Genomic DNA, 20,546 nt, shown 5'->3' on the forward strand with positions numbered 1-20,546 from the left:
TAAATTCATTTCATAATTTTATTATTGCAGCAATGTTCATTACACTTGTCAGTCTAAAACAGTAAGCACCAGTACTGAGTGACATGGTGTAAGTTTACCACAACAAACAAAGCTATGCTGTAAATCAGTTGGAAAATGCTGGCCTTCAAATTCAATTCTATTAACTTCTGTTATAAATGAATTTTGTCCCAAACAGGATTCTAAACAAAGTTTACAATTTATTAAATGAATAAAGGCAAGCAAACAGCGCTGGGCACGCCAGGAGCTTCTGCTCTACCAAGACGTGCGCCCTGAAAAACAACCCAGCTTCTTTTATGGTCTAGTCTCACGTTCGTGACATATTCATACTAGGCGTGTCCTTCTCCATCTCCTGGTCGGGTGGGTGCTCAGAAAGTTGTCTCTGACCCGGCTCCCCACTGCTCGGGCCAGACAGCAGACACCCTGTGTGAGCGCCCACACCGTGCACAGCACCAGCCGCGGTCACCAGAACCCAAACAAGTCCACAACAGAGACCTCCCCCCCAGCAAATACACGCAACAAATGGCCCATCAAGATCCCAAGCACTGCAATCCCTGAGGCCAAATACACATCCAAATGCCTCAGTTCTTTTCCAGGATAGTAAACAACAGAACCGGGTTTGGGTTGGCAAAAAGAGAATGAACTATGTACACATCATCTGTCTCCTCCCGGCCTGCGGTTATACAAGGATCGACAAAATGGTTAAAGATTACATAGACAGTGAGGGTCGCATTTTATTATGCGGCCCTAGCATTGTTTATATTAACATGAATCAGATGAACTTATCTCACAACTTCTAACACACCACGTAATTCTCTCAAGCACTTTGTGGAATTCAAGAGTCCTACATACTTTCTCCCACCAATTCCTACTTTTGCTCTTTCTTTCGCATGCAAAAATTCAGTTACACCCTACCAAATCATAAAACAGGACAGCATAAAATATAGTCAAGCGTAAGAGTTAAAAGGCCTTCAGAGGTTCTTTTGCAGACAAGAACATAACTACTAAGATGACGTTCTAAAGTAAAATCCACACTGCAATCATGCTATCACTGCCTTAACTATTCCACTTAGTGGTATACATAACTACCTGTTTTGTGATGTTAAAGAGCCGTACAAGCTGAGAAATAAAAAGTTCTAGAGTTTTTACTACTACACAGTGAGTATGTGCAAGACATTAGCAAATACAAAGTCATAGAAACAAGGTCAGTATGTCCATTTAGGCTGCACATTATAAAATAGAAAGACAAGTGGTATGTAGAGAGAGATTTTTAACAGTTATTTTAAACCTCTAATATCAATATTGTAATCAGCCATTTTCTGCCCCCCTTGCAAGACAGTACTGCACGTTGACAAGTTTGCCCATGACTATCTAGAAAAGCAGTTGATAACATTAATAAATGAGAAGACATACTCCACTCAAATTAGCATGCATTAGTACTTTGCATAACGCTGAAAGAAAGAAGCTTTTTAGCTAATCCTTGGAAAGCTTTAGTCAAGCAAGCTCAAGCTATGAGCCTGATCCAAGAAACTGCAAAGCCTGCCCATAGAACTTGAATTTCTTGGTGACCAAGTAGTTTGCCTATGTCTTGAAACATGTCTGATTAAACAGTGAAAAATCTAGATTAAATGCAAGCATGTAACTTGTCCACAGTTGCCAGCTAAAGAGCCAACAGCTGTGTTAAAGAATCTGGTCCTTCTTTTAAAAAGTTTATAGCCATTGCCAGGCCCTGCCAAAAGACCTTCAAATGATCAGCCAAGAGCACAGTAATGCTACATTTGTCTTAATACTACAGAACTGGAAACATGAAGTCAGCAACTTTTAATCATCCACATCTATGTCAGCATGTGGCCTGAGAAACCTAACGAACCTAATTCAAAATGTCACAGTACAACACTAGAAAAGCTCATATACTCACAACAAGATGAAATCTCATTAATGGTACCAGTATATAATCCAAGATGCAAACGCCTTTAACCAGTTAGGATGACAGGGGGAAGTGCTTTTTAAACAAATCCTGCAATATTTAAATTGCACAGCTTGCACAAACATAACAAACTTGATATTTTGATAGGTACGCTAACTACCAGAACAAAAAGGCAATAAAAGACTATAACAAACTTCTCGGGAGCTGCCAAAGCAAAAGAAAAAAACAGGTAAGAGAGGAAGGAAGAAAGAAAAGAATAACTTGCTGCATGCTTTGACATTAGTAACTAAGGCCAGATATGGAAAGAGTTAATTACCTACATCTACAGAACAGTAGTGTACCGTACTACATTCTTGATCACACACTTTATTCTGCGTGATTGTTTACTAAGTGCACAATCTACAGGACTGTTTCTTCCATATCCTAAGAAAAGGAAAGGACCTCTATACCTCACCACAGCTAACTGAATCTTAACTGTCCTAATTAGTACCAGGCAGCTACAATTTCCAGCCTGCCCTGTCAAAACACTGGACTCCTTTTTGTAATGCCTATACCTTACCATATTGTTAAAGCTGTCAGGATACTAAATATAATTTATTGGCAGAAAATTATCTGTTAAACACCATTCTTCCATGCAGAATCCTGCATACCCTCACAAGAACACAGAATATATTATCCCCAGAACTGGAAAACATCTTCCAACTTTCATTTATTTGACAGCTAATACAGAAATCCAAACTAGCAATTATGTTTAATCAAATTACAAGCAAGGCACTGATTCACACAATTAGAAAATACTCGTATGAAACAGGATGAAACACACCAGAAAAACAGCATGTGTTAATTTGCAGTTGGTCAAAATGCACAAAGAACTACATGAAACCAACTTTCAGTATTACAGTACTCTCTCCCCACCTTAATACTAAGCTGTCATATGTCCTCTGAAGGCTATCCACTTCTCACCTGTAGTGTAAAATAACTAACCAGTACTTCGAGTTCCACCCCTCAGCAGCAGAAACCAACACTTAAGCTACACAAGACTTGACACAATTGTTCTTCCAAACATGCAAACGTGGGAGGCAGCTCTTGACTGCCAAACGGTGCCCACTTTGGCCCCTGTACTGAAAGCACTGCCGAACAACAAAGGACAAAAAAAAAAAAAACACAGCCTGCTGCATCTGCTCTGCTATACACAAAAAGGTTAGCTAACACGGAAAAGCACTAAATAACTATAGGTCATTTGTGTCATACCTGCATCATAAAATAAGTGCATTCATATTTCGGAAGATCAGATTATTTTATTATTTCTGTGTGTTCAATACATAAAATATCAATATCCACAAACTTTACTCAACAACCCAAATAAAACAAATTACACAAAGCAAGCACGAGTAAATGAGAAAAAGAAGGAAGACAGGAAGAAAAAAGAACAAATTTTTAAAGGTCATCACTCCTCACAGATGAATTAGTTAAAACACACATTTTTCCCTTTTTCTTTTCTCACAAGTTTTCACCCACACTAACTATGGAACAACAAACATTTGAGAAGGGATTAATTCATCCTGATAAATTTTTTTTTCAAATAACTAACAACAAGAAAACAAACTTGTCCAGAGAAAGGCATGCACAAAACACCGCAGCATTTTGTGGACACTGATCTGAAAGAAAACACAAAATAATCTATTTGAAAACACTTGTCAGATACAAGAGATTTCAATTGAAAACAAGACAGAGCACTCACACTCTAAAGTACTAGCCAACATTTTTTAGGAATCATTCAATAAAAACACTTTTATTGACAAAACTTGAGGAAAACTACAGGTTTTTTCCACTAACCTCCTACTTGCAGTGTCTGTTTTTGCAAAAAAAGTAAGAAGTTTGTACAACAAGCTCTGCAAGAGCTGGAAGGGGAACAAGCAGTAGAAAACCAGGTCTTAATCTATAATAGTTAGGTTGTAAATAATATTGACTCCATAAGCTCATCCAGTCACTTATTTTTACCATAGACATGGGTAGAATCACTTCTGCATTTTCCTACATCACTTTCAAAAAGTTTTTAGCATACTCTGTAAGTAGGTACCATCCAACTCCCTATATTGTTTGGTAAAGCAAATTCAAAGATGTGATACTGCAACAGTGCACAGTCCATGACTAGCTACAGGAATGACTTTCAGGTAATTGGAAACCTAAAAGCACAGCTTGCATGTCCAACTGTTACTGAGCATGCAAATAGTTAATTCTCAATGTAATTTGTTTTGCAAACTTATGTTTGAATTGTTCCTTTAATAACAGTAAATGTGCATGCAAATTATGTCTGCCTATATGCCCCTGCCTTAGAAAAAGATCCTATTTATCAGGAATTCCAACTCTGTTATGTTAGTTGATTGAATTAACTGTTAAAATAAATGCATGGGCCACAACGTTTTGTATTTGTGATATGAGGCATTTATAAGCCAGATCTCATGGTTAGGCATGTAGTCATCAGGTACCCAGCAGTCATCGGGAAGAATCAATTAAGTTTAAAAATGTTAGGAGTATTAAAGTATTCAAATCGATTATAAAAAACTTAAGAAACCAGGAATCTGGATAGGTAGCCATATTCTGAAGTTCCTAAATCCATCTCAGTTTGAATATAAAACTTTAAGTAGTTTGACAAACTTGAAATGAAGTTTGCATTTCTATGTGTGGTACTACCCTTACAGTAATTATTTCCAAAAATACAAAAACGAACCCATAAACATTGAACTGAAAAATTACATGAATTCATTTCATAAACATTCCTCTCCCACACCAGGATCATAGCATGCAAGAACATCTTGAAATAACTGAGAAGCAAGGAGGGGACAAAAAAAAATATTTTTCTCATTTTTACTTGCAACCCATGTTTCAAGAGTTTTTACTTCCTTTTTAATGAAAACACAGGTATGAAATCCATAGTCCCAGTTGGAAGCAGCATGCAACAGCCTTCAGCAACAGCAATAATAAGTCAGACCAATCAAGTTTCCAGTTGCTAACAGCAAATATCTAGAAAAAGTTAAGTGTAGGGGTAGCTTATAACTATACTTTTGCAGAATACCATCTCAGCCTTCAGCAATGTACAGATTAAGGAATCCTTAGGCAGAGAGGGTATTATTGCATTATGTGGACTCTGATGGAATTTTTGCCCATGATTCTAAACCTTTGTAGGCATTTAACACCCAGAACATCTCATGACAAAGCATTCCATTATCAACGACATGCTAAGCGATATATCTCCTTCTGTAAGTTTTGTGTATTTCACATTTTAGTTTAATCTGACATCTCATGTGTGTACTGGGAACAGTTACCCATCTGCTTCTATTTACCTTCAGACCACACATGAATTACAGAACTCTATCATGGTCTCCTGCAGTCATCTCTTTTCTAAACTGAAGACTCCTAGTCTCCTTGCAGATAATCCATTCTGTACTTCGGATCATCATTGCATCCTATTTCTGGATCTTTACCAGTTCCAGTAAATTACTTTTAGTCAAGCGAAAGGGGTACCAAAGCTGTAAGCACTATTCAAGATGCAAGTAAACCATGAATTCACACAGTGTTGTAACAACATTCTCAAATTTGGGTGTAGTCCTGATAGAGACCAGAAAGTAATTTGGCCTAAAACTCAGTTTTAAAAAGCTATTTACAAGCACCTAGAAGTTAAAAAAAACCCAACTTATTGCTAATACAGCCTATAATATTGCTGGGGATACAAACAGCAGGTGGTGAGTGTGAATTGCTTCCTGATTAAGCACTTTTAAACAGTTCTGCCAGGTCTCTCATTTCTGCCAGTATGCATTTCTCAAAAAAACTCCCTAACTATATGGCACATTATTAACTAACTGCGTTTAAAGATCTCCTCCCAAAAGATACCCTTATACCCTGGATTTCACAATTCCTTAACATCAAAACACACATATTTTTTTCAGGGATATGCTATAGTAACAGAGATAATATTTTTCACAAGCAATCACTACATGGCAAATCTGTTCAGATGCAGAACAAGGACAGGACAAAAAAAAAAAACCTGTAAATTAGTGTCTAAGCTGAGAAACAGAAATATGTACTTTTCCCCCTTAAAGATACTTATGGCACACCTAAAACTATATTTCTGCACCTGTGATAAGGTCTAGCTACTATTAGCCTTCACAGTGAGCATTTCCCCTCTCGAAAAAGATTTTGTATTTCAAAGACGTCACGCAATTCTCCCGCCCTTACACTTTGTTCTAAATAACCATAGACCCAATACCTCGTGGCCAGGGAAGAGCCGTGCATGTCTTGCCTTTCTGCTCTTATGACTGAAAGTACACACACTGAAGTGAACCACAGGACCAAAAAGCACATGCACAGTACAGTCATACTGCACTGCTGTGGTCTGCTGCAATGCTCACAGCAGTGGAGAAAGCATCACTTGCTCAGCTGGCATGACCAAAGCCTCCTCAATCCAAACTTATGACAGGCCACTGATATGGCATATCATTTAATACCAGAGGCAGACCACTTTAAAATGAACTCACAAATTGGTATCTGGGAAACACGTGGCTGTAATCCACAACATTATAACATACAAAACGAACAAAAAGAAAGAATTGACATTGTGCCTCTGTTGAACTAGCAGCTCTAGCATGTCATATCACTTTGCAATGCAAAAAGTTCAATGAAAAGTAAACTATATAGCTAACATTTGTACAGCAGGAACCTGTGAAGATTTGTATCTCAGTAAATACAGAAGATACTTCCACAGGGACAACAAAAGAACATTGTGAGCTTACAAGTTTCACCAACTCAAACATAAGCCATACCTACAATCTGAAGGCCACAAATCAGTTAAGAAAAAGCTCTTCCTCTATTATTACCTAATATTTTTCCGTATTTTAGACATTTTTACTGATCTCAGTTTTGAAATATTTGTCATCACTTACTCAAATCAAATACTCCAGCACTTCCATCTGAAATCAAACCCAAACATGAAGAGTTTGATTCCTAAAACTTAGGGAGTTTCTTAAACTCTCTTTTTCTCTACACCTTTATTCATAGGTCAGTTTACAGGTTTCTACACATTTCTGCAATTTTAATTTTAGATTTAAATCAAAATCACTCTTTTTTTCGAAAGAGTTAACGATTATAAACAATTTATCCAGCTCCAAAGCCATAGGTTCATTTACTGTTTTAGCAACTTCTAAATTATGTTTTAAGCAATGAATAAACTATGAAAATGAAGCAAAACCTGACTCAGCACAGTAATTTTTGCCACACAGCATCTATTATGAATAGGAGTACTTATCTAGGTTTTCTCAGAGACAAACTACCTGCTAATAACCAGTATTTTAATTTTATTAGACAAAACCCAGCAGGAAATCATAGGCCTACTAAGCTACATCATAACAGCCTCAGTCAAGCGATTGTACATTTTGCAGGCAAAAATGTCACAAAGGAACTGGAACATGTTTGTTTTGTGAAACTCCCCTGTAATATCTGCAACAGTCAATGAAGTATCTTGTCATGTCCAAGAATCAGAAAGCAAGACTGATTAGACACCAAATTTTTTTCAATATTCAGTCTTCACAAGAAGATGTGGTTTGAATTTTAACTCTTGCAATTTCAACACCTTAAATTAAAAATCCTGACAATTTTTCTAATCTGTTCTTTACATATACTGTCCCCAGTTTTTAGGGTATACTGTCCTAAGTATACTGTCCCAAATATACTGTCCTGCAAATGTTAGATGTAAACAGGAATAAGGATAAAAATGAGTGCTTGCATAACTCCGTAGTAGCACTACTCACACAGACAAAGTTAACAATTTAGCCGCTATGGGTAACTCCACAATTTTAAGCAAGTGAAATAAAGTCCGAGCAAAATGCCAGCCTACAACAGAATGAATTATGATACATAATGCCATGTAAGAAACCGGAAGTACACCCTAAATCCTTATATACCAAAAATACAATATGAGTTTATAACGCACTCCGGACTTCAGAACAGCAAATTCTTATGAACACCTTCATTATGTGATTTGATGACACAACAATTACCACCTTCCAAGTATAAAATACTGCATTTCTTAAAAATATCTTATGAGTCAGTCTACGAATATAAATGAAAATCAAGAAAAGAACACAACACATCACTTGTTCATTTTGAGATATGAAATATTAAGCTATCCAGTGACTATGGATATGTTTTCTAGTGAAGTATTAAAACCTTAACATTTCAGAACAACAACTTTTAAGCCATTCATGTGATCATTCAGAGAACTTGAAAATATCTTGTATTAACAGAATTACAGTAAAACATGCTATCTTTGAAACTCCGTGTATACTAAAAGCGTGTTTCAAAATGTATTTGGTTTTTTTTTTTTTTATGTTGGGGAGTAGTAGGATAAAAATACCACCTTCATGAAACAAATTTGACCATAGCTGGGACCACCATAAACCCCATTCACATTCTGTTCAGCACCATGCTGAAGAAATACATCCCAGGAAAAGACACCTGTAGGAAAAAAACTGAAAACTTCAAAGTGAATTAACTGCAGAACTAAGACGTAGACCAATCCAGAGCTGTTTAGAGGAAGTCATAAATCTACTCAATCCAATATTTTTTTAATAAAGTTAGGTATGAAATCACAGATTTTTTTTTTTAATAATTATTGTGCTTGTTCATAATTGCTTAGGAAGATTCTAATAATTAGCACTCGACAACATAATTTTCCGGTTTGAATGCATTACTGTGGTAGTTGTGCATTTAGATTTGGTGCAGAACTGCTTACCTGATTTGTTCAGAAATCAGGCCAAGAGATAAAAAATTCTGTACTCAATACACATCAGTAATTAAGGACTAAAAATTACAGGACTTTAATCTGGTTTTCTGTTTCATCATATTTACCATTAAAAAAAAATTAGAGACCAAACCAAGTTTGGGTTTGGTTTTTTTTTTGAAACAAACACTGACTAAAGGTTTTCCCCTTGTATACTACACTGGCTCTAACTCTGATCCAACAGCTATTTAATCATGTGCGCGTATCTGGATGAGACATACTGTTTCCTGGGTCAGTCCCTAGAAAATAAAATTGCTCTTACGTACATCTGCATCTGCACTTAGCTAAAAGAAAACCATCAGTTGCCAGCAATCAATAGCATCAGCATCACTCCAAAGTTGAGAGTAAGATAAGCATGGCTCCCAGTGGTTCATCTCAAGTACTGAAAAGCAAATCCATGCTTGTGCTGTCCATTGTCTTGTGTCTGGAAGGTGCTTTTTTGAAGCAATACCATCAAGTAGTTATCATAGTACAACGAAAAATGTGTGTAAGGCCCAAGACAAATTTTACACAACAGTCGTTTTCATGTTCTCGGTTCATGAAGAACGTGAACAAAAAAATACTGTAGGCTAAAAGAAAATAGCCTGCATTAGGCTGCCAGTAAGTTTCTTTCTTGCGGAAAGTATTTCAGCTTAGAAAACTGCTGGTTTAGTAGCCACCAGGTAACTTTTGTTGCTGCTGTTGTTAATGTCTCAGGAAAAAGTGCAGAGAATCATAAATCTGCAGCTTAATAATATAAAAAATAAATGCCGTTTATGCTCTCAGCTAGTATACACCTTTAAAAAACACAGAGACACCTAGTATTTTCCCTAACACAGTTCACCTAGCAGAAAAAAAAATATTTTTGCTTTTCAGATTGCCAGTTAAAATCAAGTACAGAAGAGAGAAGGCTGACTGACCAATGGAAGACTATTAACATGGCATAAAGCCCTGACCCCGAAACTGGCTCCGAAAAGGTGGAGCACTCTAACCACCGGCAGAACGATGTGGAACCGACGCTTAACTGAGTATTTTACTCGGAAGACAGCTTCAAAGTCTTTTCCTAACACTTTACAACCGTCAGCTTCCAGCAACGCCTTGGCGACACGCAGAAACGACGGAGCTGTATCGGCGCGGCTGTACTTTGCAAGAAAAAGAGGCTGTTTGTGAAGTCCGTAGCGTTTCACCAAAGCCCGGAGAGACACGCTGTAGCCTACTCTGTCCACCCGCTTCGAACACGCGGGGAAACCGCCCGACCTCTCAGGTGCAGAGCTTCCACCGACCGCCCTGACCCAGAACCGCTGGCCACAAGCGGGAACACGAGACCTGTTTTTCCGACACCTGCCGGTTTCGTTTCCCCGGCCCGCTCCCAGCCGCCATCCACCTACTCGCAACGCGGAGTCCCCGGGCCGGTTCCCTCCCGGCCGGGCCGGGCCGGGCCGGGTCCCGACCCCTCACGCACCCCGGCGGGGAGGGGGCTTGCCGGGCGGCACGGCGGCCGCTCCGCCCCTCGCACCCGACCCCCACGGCCTGCCCCAGCCGCGGTCAGCCCGGCAAGACGCGCTGCCCCGCCGCGGTCCCGCGCTCCGGCCCGGCCCGACGCCGACCCCGACCCCCTTTCCCCCGGCCCTGCCCCGCAGCGCCCCGACTCGTTCTCGTTACCCCCTCGCCCGCCCCGGTCTGACCCGGTCCGCCCGCTCGCTCCCGGCCCACGCGCACCGTGCACCCCGCACCCTCCCTCCGAGCCGGCAGACCGCCCCACGCCTCCTCCCCGCCAGCCCGCCGCCGCACGACCCGGCTCGGAGCTCGCCCCGCACCTGTCCGGAAGAGAGTTAAGCGGGCAGCCGCAGACAGATGGAAGGCGAGGAGAGGCGGGGGGGGGGACGGACACGGCGGCACGACAGGACAGGTCCGGTCCTCTCCGCTCCGCTCCCCCCCCCCCCCCCCACCCCGGCGGCCGCCGCCGCCTGCCCGGTCCCCTCGGGGCTTTTCCTCCCCGTGCCTGTCGGGACGCCTCGCTCCCTGCGCGGATGACAGCTGCTGACTGCGCATGCGCGCAGCGCTCGCACGCACGGGGAAAGCGCGGCGGCCCGGCGGTGGGGGGGGGGGGGGGGGGGGGGAGGAGGGGGGAGGGGACACGGACGGAGGAGCGGCGCGCCTGTCACGTGACGAGGTCGGGCGGAGGAGCGCGGCTGCGGGCGGGGTAAGGCGCGTTCCCCGCCCCGCAAGGCGTGGCGTGCCTGAGGGATGGGTCGCCACGCGATGGTCACGTGCCCTGAGGGCGGTCGCCTGGCGCGGCGCGACGCCTGCCGGCGGTGGCGGCGGCCGGCGCGGGGAGGCGGGGAGGCGGGGAGGCGGGGGCGCGCGTGGCGGCCGGGGATTGGCGGCGGCTCGCGTCGTTCGTGGCCGCCAGGGGTCAGGCGGGGCCGCCGCGGCGCAGGTGGCGTCGGCGCGCTCTGGCGCGGAGGGCCGGGCCGGGCCCGGCCCGGCACAGCACAGCACAGCACAGCACAGGCGTGCGGGCCGCCCGCCCCTCCGGTAGGGAGGGTGAGCGAGTGAGCGGTCGGTCCCTCTCGGGGAGGTGCTAGCTTTGGGGGAGCTGGCGGCGGGAGGAGAGGAGTGAGTGGGCGCCTCCTCGGCGGCTCCCCGGCCGCGCACCCCCTGCCTGCCTGCGTCGTCCCGGCCGCCCCTGAGCCGTGTCTGCTCTTGGACGAAGAGCCGGCCTTGCCTTCCACCGGCCGCGGCACCCGCCGGGAGGCACGCGAGGAGAACGCGAGCCCCAGGCTTACCGACGAAGCCGGTCTGTCAGGCTGAGCCGTACGCAGCGGGCGTCTGAGACCTTTCCGGTCCCCAGGATCGGTGGGTCCGTCGGAGCAAGCCGCTAGGTCGGCTCGGTCATCCTAATCTCTTCTGCGCCGCCGTGTCCCTTACCAGTCAGTACTGCGCTGTGAAAGTGGTTTTGCTTCCAAACCTTGAACGTTGCTTTTGGTGACTCAGGCCCACCGTGCTGCGTGTCGTGCGTTTACTTCCTAAAGTGCCACGGTACGGCGCAATTTTTTTGGCTGCGCAGGTTGCTGCTAAAATAAATGCCGCCTTTTTTTAACTGTGTGACGTGCTTTGGTTTTTCTTATTAATCAGTAATCTCTGTTGATCTTTCGTTTTAGCTTCTGGTTGCCACGTTCAAGAAAGTAGTGAAGAATGACCAAAAAGATAACTAAAGGACAAGTCTTTTTTAGATGTGCTTCTTCAAGCATGCCTATTATGTTAAGCCTTACTTTACGCTTGAATTTATCTTGAAGCGACAAAGATTTTCTTCAGTACTAACAGAACCTGAAAATACAGTAATTTTATTTTTTTTTAAAGGAACCTAACTAATGCTATGACTTTGCTGTGCTCAGAGGCTTTCATGTTGTTTTGTCATCTGGACACAGTACTATACACTAAATGGTAGCAGTACTGTGTATACTCTGTGTTATCCTCAGTCCCAAGAAAAACTCATGCAACTGTACCTTTAAATACCTCTGTAGAGCACCACTGTGTCCCACAATGTCTAGAATTAAGTCATCCTCATCTGCCTAAGGAAAGGAATTTTGATTCACTGGCTACAAGTAGGAGAAACAGAGGAAGTTGTTTGCTTTCTTCCTCAAGCCTTTGGGGTGATGAAGAAAATGTTTATTCAATGCATATAGGAAAACGGTGCAGTTGAATGCAGTTTCTCATTCAGTGTGCTTTCTGCTCCTTGATTCAGTTATAAAGCACAAAAGATTGATGACTTAGGACTGTTTTCAAACATGATCTCTTAAGATTCGTACTGAGTGCTAGCTAAAGAGAAAGTACAGCAGTGGCTCTTCAAAGTATTGAGTCAGCGCCTCTCCACACCTCCTGGTCTTTCAGGTTACCAGCCTCCGTGACGTCATTAAGTGCCTGGAGGGTGTTACAGTATTGCCAAAGCTTACACCTCTCCGAGCCACTGGCTCGCCACTCCCAAGAGGCGGACTCGGGCTGTCAGGGTACTCTGAGAACACTAACCCTCATCATGCTGCGACTGTGGCAAACTATGCCTTGACATCATTTTTCAAAGCCGGTAGATTAACACTTCTGTCTTGCTAGAGGGAAGTAAGGACGCCGGCCTTCTTCAGAATAGTTATGTAGCTATACATGGTCAACAGATCAGTATTTTAGCTTTATTAAACTGCTCTGGCACACTGCTTTCAGTACTCACTGATGACATTCTTTACTTTAGTGGGTTCATCTCAAAGCACCAGTGAATTTGCTGATACGTTCTCACTGGCATGAAGAATTTTTTTATTACTGAGGCTTAAGTAAGCTTTTCCACACTTCCTCCTGCCTTTCGTGTTTTGGGCTGTGCCTTTAGGTTAGTGTTGGCTAGGAACAAAAAACCCTGGTCACATGACCACAGCCACTAAGAAAAAAGGATGTAGCTGGTAAGTTACCTTTGCCTTTGTTTTAAGTTGCTGATGTCATACTTAGGCAGCCCAAGCTTCTGACCAAAAAAATGGCCTTTCTGCTGTATGATAGTGTAAGTATCTTTTCTCTTTCACCCGCCTTGGCAGAGGTCAGAAGCCACTCCTGTTTGAGTAGTTGATGTCTGCTTAAGCTATGAGTTTGTCTTCCATGACACCTCTGAGTCCCTGTTTTGGTGTTATACCACTCATGGTGAAAACTTTTTTACTTAATACAATGTGAATTTCCTGTATTGCAGTTTATATTTTGTCTTGTCCTATCACTGTGTGTTTCCAAGGAGGCTCCATCTTTTCTGTGCCCTCTCACTAAGTAGTGGTAGACAGCGATAACATCACCCTGAAGCCTTCTCCTCTTCAGGCTGAACAAACCCAGCTCCCTCAGTCACTCCTCGTATGTCATATCCTCCAGCCCATGACAAGCTTGTGACCTTCCACTGGACTTAAGTATGTCAATGTCTTTCATATACTGGGAAGCCAAAATCTGGTCACTGCATGGTATTTCAGCCAAATTGGTGCAGAATATATAATTTTTGGTTTCAAATGTAGGTTACTTCCATATTGTGTAGCAATAATACTAAGAAATCTTTTCAGAATTTTAAGCAGCATCTTTGCTTAACGTGACAGTAGCACAGCTATCAAAAGTAAGATAGATCACTTTTGAGGAAGAAAAAATTCTCTTGTAGAAATCCACTGCAATACCACTTAAAATACATGAGATGGCAGCAAACACCAGAAGCAAAGCGCTGCTGGCCCAAGGCAGAAACGCTGTTGGCAATGAGAGAGATTTTGCTGTGTTCCTAGTATTACTGCCTAGACTGTGCAGGTTGCTGCAGTTTCTGTTACGCTGCATTGAGTTAGAAACCAGGACGCGACGCGCTGGCTGTTCGAATGTAATCGTGACTGAAACTTTCTGTTACTGTATGTTTAATTAACAGTGTGCAATTTAGCAATATTGCATTATGTAGGTTGTGTAGACTACAGAGGAAACATAACTTTTTTTGTAACTGTATCTTTTGTCAGTGTTACATCTGTCATCATATCCTCATCTTAAAAGTATTGATAGCTTATATCTCATCGTGTTATGGAAATTCATTCACTTATGGAACTTTGTAGCTTTTAAACATTTCAGTGATATGAAGTGAGGCGTATTTAAACTGGGAATGCTGTACAGTAAAAACAGTAACAGTGCAAATGAGGAGTTAGTTTACCCAGGGATGTAGTCGGTAGGTAGCCTCCTTCCATTAATGTCGTTATATCCAGATCAAAACTATTTTGAGTGCTCCGACTCAGACAAAAGTTACTGGCTTGATGTAGAAATTCCCAGAATATCTCTCCACCTGTTACAAAGGCCAGACTTAGATAATCATAAATAGAACTTCTAAGTTGCAAATTCACATAAAGTATTTATTTTTATTATGTTCATTCTTTACATTTTATATTAAACATAGAGGAAACCTCATTGTATTTAATATTGATCACTTTCATTAAAAAGCTTACCTATCCAGACAGTGTTCCTTTCAGCCAATAACATTTTTTTTGCTCAAAATTTGTCAGGATAAAATAGAGAGGCTATGCCATATTGGTTAAAGGATGCTCGTGGGCTCTGCAGGGCCATAGTGCTGGAACAGTGCATTGCCAGTCTGCCCAAGCACCAAGTCTCAGAGGCCCAAGTTCTGGTCTCCCAGCCAGTTCAGCTCAGTTGCAGAGCAGTCAAAGGTTCATTAGCATCTAAGAGCAAACATGAAATAACATCGCATTATTTGGTGACGCTAGATTATTCTTCGGTCATGTTCTTGCTGTCAGTTTTGTGAATAATGTAATGCTGATTTCCACTAGTACTGGACAGATGGTCGAGAATCTTGATTGTACTGTAGTGCAAAAGGGCTGGAAAAATTAACAGTACATAATCAGGTCCCCTTGTGTCCCCTCTGTGTCAGTGAAGTTGCATTCCTTTCAGTACAGTTAGTTGTCTCACCTATTTTTAATAGTGTTCTGGGTGTTCTGCGTCAAAATTTTCACAATATCTGCCCATTTTCTCTGCAGCACTCATGTGGCTTCACTGACCTTTAAGAGTTTTATATGCATAAAAGACAATCCCAGGATAATGACAAGTTGGAGATGAATTTTCAAACAAAGACAAGAAATGTAGGCTTTTTTCTTTCCCTCCACTGTAAATAAATAAAAGAATTAATGTATGTAATCTTACCCTAAAAAGGATGCAAATACATCTTGTAATTAAATGCCTCACCCAGGTTCTTTATACATGCCAAGAATTTGATTTGTTGATGCCAATATCCACTGAAATATAGGAAAGGAAATTTTTTTCAATTTATAAATTAGGCATAGAGTCAAGACACATCCCACTTAGTTAAAAAGTTACATGTTAGGGAAGCCAAAACCTTTTTATTGGGAAAGTGACAGACATGGCTGGAGCACTGAACTCGGAACCGCCAGAAGAAAAGCACTCTTACTTTAGTGCCTTAAACAGCCCCTAGATGAGAAAGTTCTGCCCTGTTTGCTTATTTTGTTCTGTCATTGGATTGCCAGCATGGTCTTTTGCTGTATGCAGAAACTGTGTTTTATTTCAGGATGCAATAGGTGGCAGTCTTTATCTTCTGTTTATCTTGTCCACAAGCAGTTAACGGGTCTTTTCTGCCGCACAACAGAAAGACAGTAAGGCTTGGTTCTGTCAGTAATCTAACTGCTTGCATTCAAACTGTAAATTTAGCCTCTGTAAACTGTCCACTGGATCCACCCAGACTCTGGCAAACATGAGCCTGCAAACAAGTGGCGTTTAACCATCACTGTCCTTTTTTGCAGTTGTCTGATTTGAGGACTGAACTGAGAAAAATGAATTGGGATCCTTTATAAAGCCCTTGTCCAGAAAGGCATTCTCTCCTTTTTAACTGAGCAGGTGAATCAAAGAGGGTTTTTCACTGTTGTCTTGAAGAGTGTTCCTCTGCCCAAGAAGGCTAACGAAGGGACCAAGAGGAAACACTAGACACTAACTGGGCAAATACTGACTGCAGGATACCATGAACAGAGCTGAAACTCTATTTTAGCCTGTGTGATTGCTGTAAGTGATTTGAAACCATGAAGGTAAATTGGTTTGGAAGAACTACTGTATTTTTTCCAAAAGCAGTGGAGAAACTAACAGTTCGGCAACTTTCTCCAATCAAAAGAAGACATTTGTTGGCCTGATGCAGGCCACAAATTTAGCTTTTTTCAAATTGAGAAAGCCCCAAAATGTGATGGACCTAGACTCTGCCACAAGCTGACTAACAAGAAAACTCAGCCTGAAGGGAAGTCTAGTGTTCCCATGATTGTAAGTGGAAATCAAGAAAGCTTCTTTAAAAAACAAACAAACAAAGGCATTGGTCCCACCACCTACATCGTTTATTCTAGCATCTTTTGTCTTTAAAACCCCTTTATGTGATAATACAGGAAGTAGCTGAAATAACTTTACCTTCAGTTCACTGCACAGAACAAGTGTAAAGGAAAAAAAATTAACCAAGTGTACACAGCCCAAAGCATTGCCTCAGAATACTATTTTCTAGAATTTGCTCTGGGTTTAAAATTCTTGAGAAACTGGAAATTAAATGCAATTACTACTAACCAGAAGTTGCCACACTTCAAATTGTTCACTTAAATTCTAAACTATAGTATCTTATAGGAAGACATAAAAGCTTCACATTTGTAGAAGAAAGGAATACAAAGCCGGAAATCTCATTTTTGCCTTTGAGAACTTGTATCAAACATCAAATAATTTGGTTTTAATAGTAAAACTTTTAGCAAACTTCAGCTTACATATGCGGAGTCTTTTAGTACCTAAGTTGTGATTTGTGAGTAGTCAGAATGATCATGAAATGGATAAATCTTCTTACATTTGCAGTTTTAAAGATTGATGATTTTGAGAGTTAATGTAATGTAACTAAATACTGAAAGAAATTTTTACTTGATTTTAATTTGATACTCCATAATTTCATTGCTTTATTTTCAGTGTACACAATTCTTTACAAGGTTAGGTTTGTTGGTTTGGGGTTTTTTTTAATGAAATTCAAAACACTCATGCTGTCACAGCTCTGAGAAGCAACATGAATTCAGAACCCTTGAAGATCTTGGAATGAGTCAGCCAAGCAGCTCTTCAAGGTTAGTATGGTTTTGGCCTCACACATGGTTTCACGTAGCCTTTGTCGTCCTTAGACTCGGCTATCCTTCCCATTAATAGTGCTCTAATAATACCTACAACATCAGAGTACCCGAGGAAGTCAAAAAATATTCTTACTGACTTCACCTGATACTCAACTGAATTTTTTTACGTTGTTTTTTCTGTCTGTAAAACAGTAAAGAATAGCATTTGCTGTACTGGAATCACACAAGGATTAAACCAGTAAAGTTTCTGACGTGCAGAGTATTATTCTCATCTTGGTACATTTTGACTTTATTAAAAAAGGACTAAGTGACTTTGTTAAATAGAAAAGACTAAAATCAGTCGTGGAATAAATAGTAGTTGCAGGCTGACACAAATTACTTACAGGTTATGAAGGAAAACACATCCAGTATAAGGGAACATTGTGAATACCATTTTTAAAAAAGCATATGAACACTCCTGAAAATCTTTTTTTCTGGTCTTTCTGTTCTCATAGCGTTTTAAAAATTCAGTTTCTTACGTTGATTGCTTTTTATTATTCCATTTCTGTATACCCATTCCATATCTTACTTTTCAATCACATTACTCTTCCTTCCCACATGAACTCCCAATCCTGTTAAGAGATTGTGAACCCTCATGTGCCAATTTAATTTACTACTGCAATAGGACAGTTTTCTGTAATGACACTAAGTTGGGATGGGGGGCAGAGCTTGGAGGTTTTTTATTGTTGTTTTTCCCCCGCACTGTGCAATGGTGGAATATATATACTAATCTGCTGGACGTTGACATGACATGTATCAACATACGACATTTCCAAAGAGCAAGTTCTTGATTTTTGTTCTGGTTTTTTATGACATAAAGGGACTTTCAAACATCTGTCCAGGGTAATGATGACATTTTAAGAGACAGCAGTCCAAGGTTTTTGACCTGAGTGACATCAGTGACGGCCCCAATCCAGAGGTCATGCAAGGAAAGATAAGAAAAATAAGTTCCACAGAAGTGAAAGTCTTTCATCAGCTTAATTCTCTTGCATTTCTACCTTTTCACCCAAATGCGGAAGATGTGACAGAGTACCAGCTTAGCTCTAAATTCCCATTTGCTGCCCATTAAGATGTACTCAAAACAGAAGATAGTCCCTCTGTCATGGATATAAATAAAAATCCTGGCAAAATATTGGATTGCTTCTGGAATTATCCTCTGAGAAGAGATTTTGAGAAGAGGAAGTTTTAAGCACAGTATCTGCCCATTTTCTCTGCATCACCTATGTCGCTTCACTGAGCTTCGAGAGTTTTATATGCATAAGAGACAGTCCCAAGGTAATGACAAGGTGAAATGAATATTCAAACAAGAACGAAGAATGCAGGGTTTTTTCTTTTTTTTTTTTTTTTCTGGGGCAAACCCATTTTATTTGGGCTTGCACAGCTGGCATAGCTTCTCATTTTTTTAACCAGATCAAAATCTTTGGATATCACAGAATTAATCATAGGACAAGAATCTCAAATTAGAAGTTCAGTTAAAATGAGTGAGCCAGCTGGCTATAGAGGTTTTTGAAAGCACACAGTGCCAATTTAGTGTTACTGTGCTCATACCTTTTATTTGGTTTTTAAAAGAGGCAAATTCATCATTTGATCTCAGAGCCTATTGCTACAAGCAATATTCTCTTGCAGCTGAGCCACAGTTAACATGCCTTTTATTCTTTTTTTCTTTGTGTCCCTTTTATCACTTCAGTGTGCTCTTCCATGTGTTGCAAAGTACAGATGGTGAAATGCTTTGGGTCATACAATGTTGTCTCTTAATTCTTTTGTGAGCTGTGGCGCCAGCTAATCCCCATTTTTCAATTTCTGATGTGTTCCATGCAATCACTTTCTTTTGGTTTAATCATTATGCCTGAAAAAAAGAATGGCTCTTAACGGCTAAAAGTCAAAGGCATTGAGCCAAATTGTTCTTCCACAGACATCCATGCAATTAATGGGCTTTACTTATACTAAAAAGAATAGCAAAAAGGAAAAACTTACCCACCATTTTACACAGTGATAAAGTCTACAAATATTAGAAATAAAGCTACATCAGATAGCTAAAGCATGTACGGAAGAGCGCATGCTTCAAATAGATGCTCAAATGTACTTGACAGGATATTTTAGTATGAAGAAAAAAGGGAAGGGAACAGTGAGTGACACAGAAGCACACAATGTTAGTAAGGGTGACAGATGTAGGAAATGGTATATGGTATTGCAGTAAACATCCTGAAGTAATCTTTCAGCCCAAGACTAACGGTATGAAGAGTATTAACCTGAGGGAAGAAGATGAGGAGGGAACTGTGCGCCTAACATAATTGTAGCACTGGTGAGGTAACCCAGTTAGAATAAAACACTAAGATTACTAAAACACACGTGCAAGTCCTTATGTTGGACTGCACCCAAATACTGTGCTTTCCAAAATGTAGCTTGATAATGAAATGTGACATTCTATGCATTTGAAAGGCATGGCCAAGCAGAAGCTGAGCCTTTTCACAGTGTACAGTGTCATCTTTTGCTATCTGCTCCTAAATGTGGTGGGCAGTGGGTGGCGTCTGTGTTGAATACAGGGTATTTCTCCTAACACGGCCTAGATGACCACCTTGCTTCTACTGAGATGAGGTCGCCTTTCTTTTACATGCACCCACACACACAACCCTGCACACTTGCTTCTTCTATCGCTTACCTCGCATCAGCTCTGGACCTTACTAGACCCCCCATCTGAGCAGACTCAGCTTATTGATAAAGTGATTAAAAGAAAAAGATAATTTTCTGATAAATTGGGAGATTGAATCAATACACAGAAGGGACCTTTCAGTGCACAGAGATGTCACAAAAGCACTAGGCACCTGGTGTGAACAGAAGAGTGTGTGAGATATCTCATTTTCAATAGTGATAAGTTCAAGTTGTCACTGGTTATGTGGTTCTCATTGTCCATTTTTTCTTCTCTGCATCCTTTTATTGGTACAACTTTTCATTTGTTTGTCTCTTAAACTCTTTTTACAAAGTTTAAAAATAAATTTAAAAATAGCACTTTCCTGAATCAATTCTCTTCAAATCAGAGGTAAACTGCCTGAACAATATGGGAGATGCTGTTGACTAATGAAAAGAGTCTCACACCCTACAACCACAACTGGAT

The 20,546-nt window shown here is 41.0% G+C and overlaps 1 protein-coding gene across 7 annotated transcripts in view; it reads right to left on the reverse strand.

Annotated features, from left to right (window-relative positions):
- Positions 1-10,771, reverse strand: part of KDM4C (lysine demethylase 4C) — a 271,034-nt gene extending 260,263 nt beyond the window's left edge. For all 7 annotated transcript variants that reach the window (XR_007505033.1, XM_049794708.1, XM_049794709.1 and 4 more), the window contains exon 1: positions 10,577-10,771. The gene's annotated coding sequence lies outside the window, so the exon portion shown is untranslated. The remainder of the gene's footprint in view (positions 1-10,576) is intronic.
- Positions 10,772-20,546: the final 9,775 nt, after the last annotated feature.

This window comes from Accipiter gentilis, chromosome Z (genome assembly GCF_929443795.1).
Source record: "Accipiter gentilis chromosome Z, bAccGen1.1, whole genome shotgun sequence".
Lineage (NCBI taxonomy): Eukaryota > Metazoa > Chordata > Aves > Accipitriformes > Accipitridae > Astur > Astur gentilis.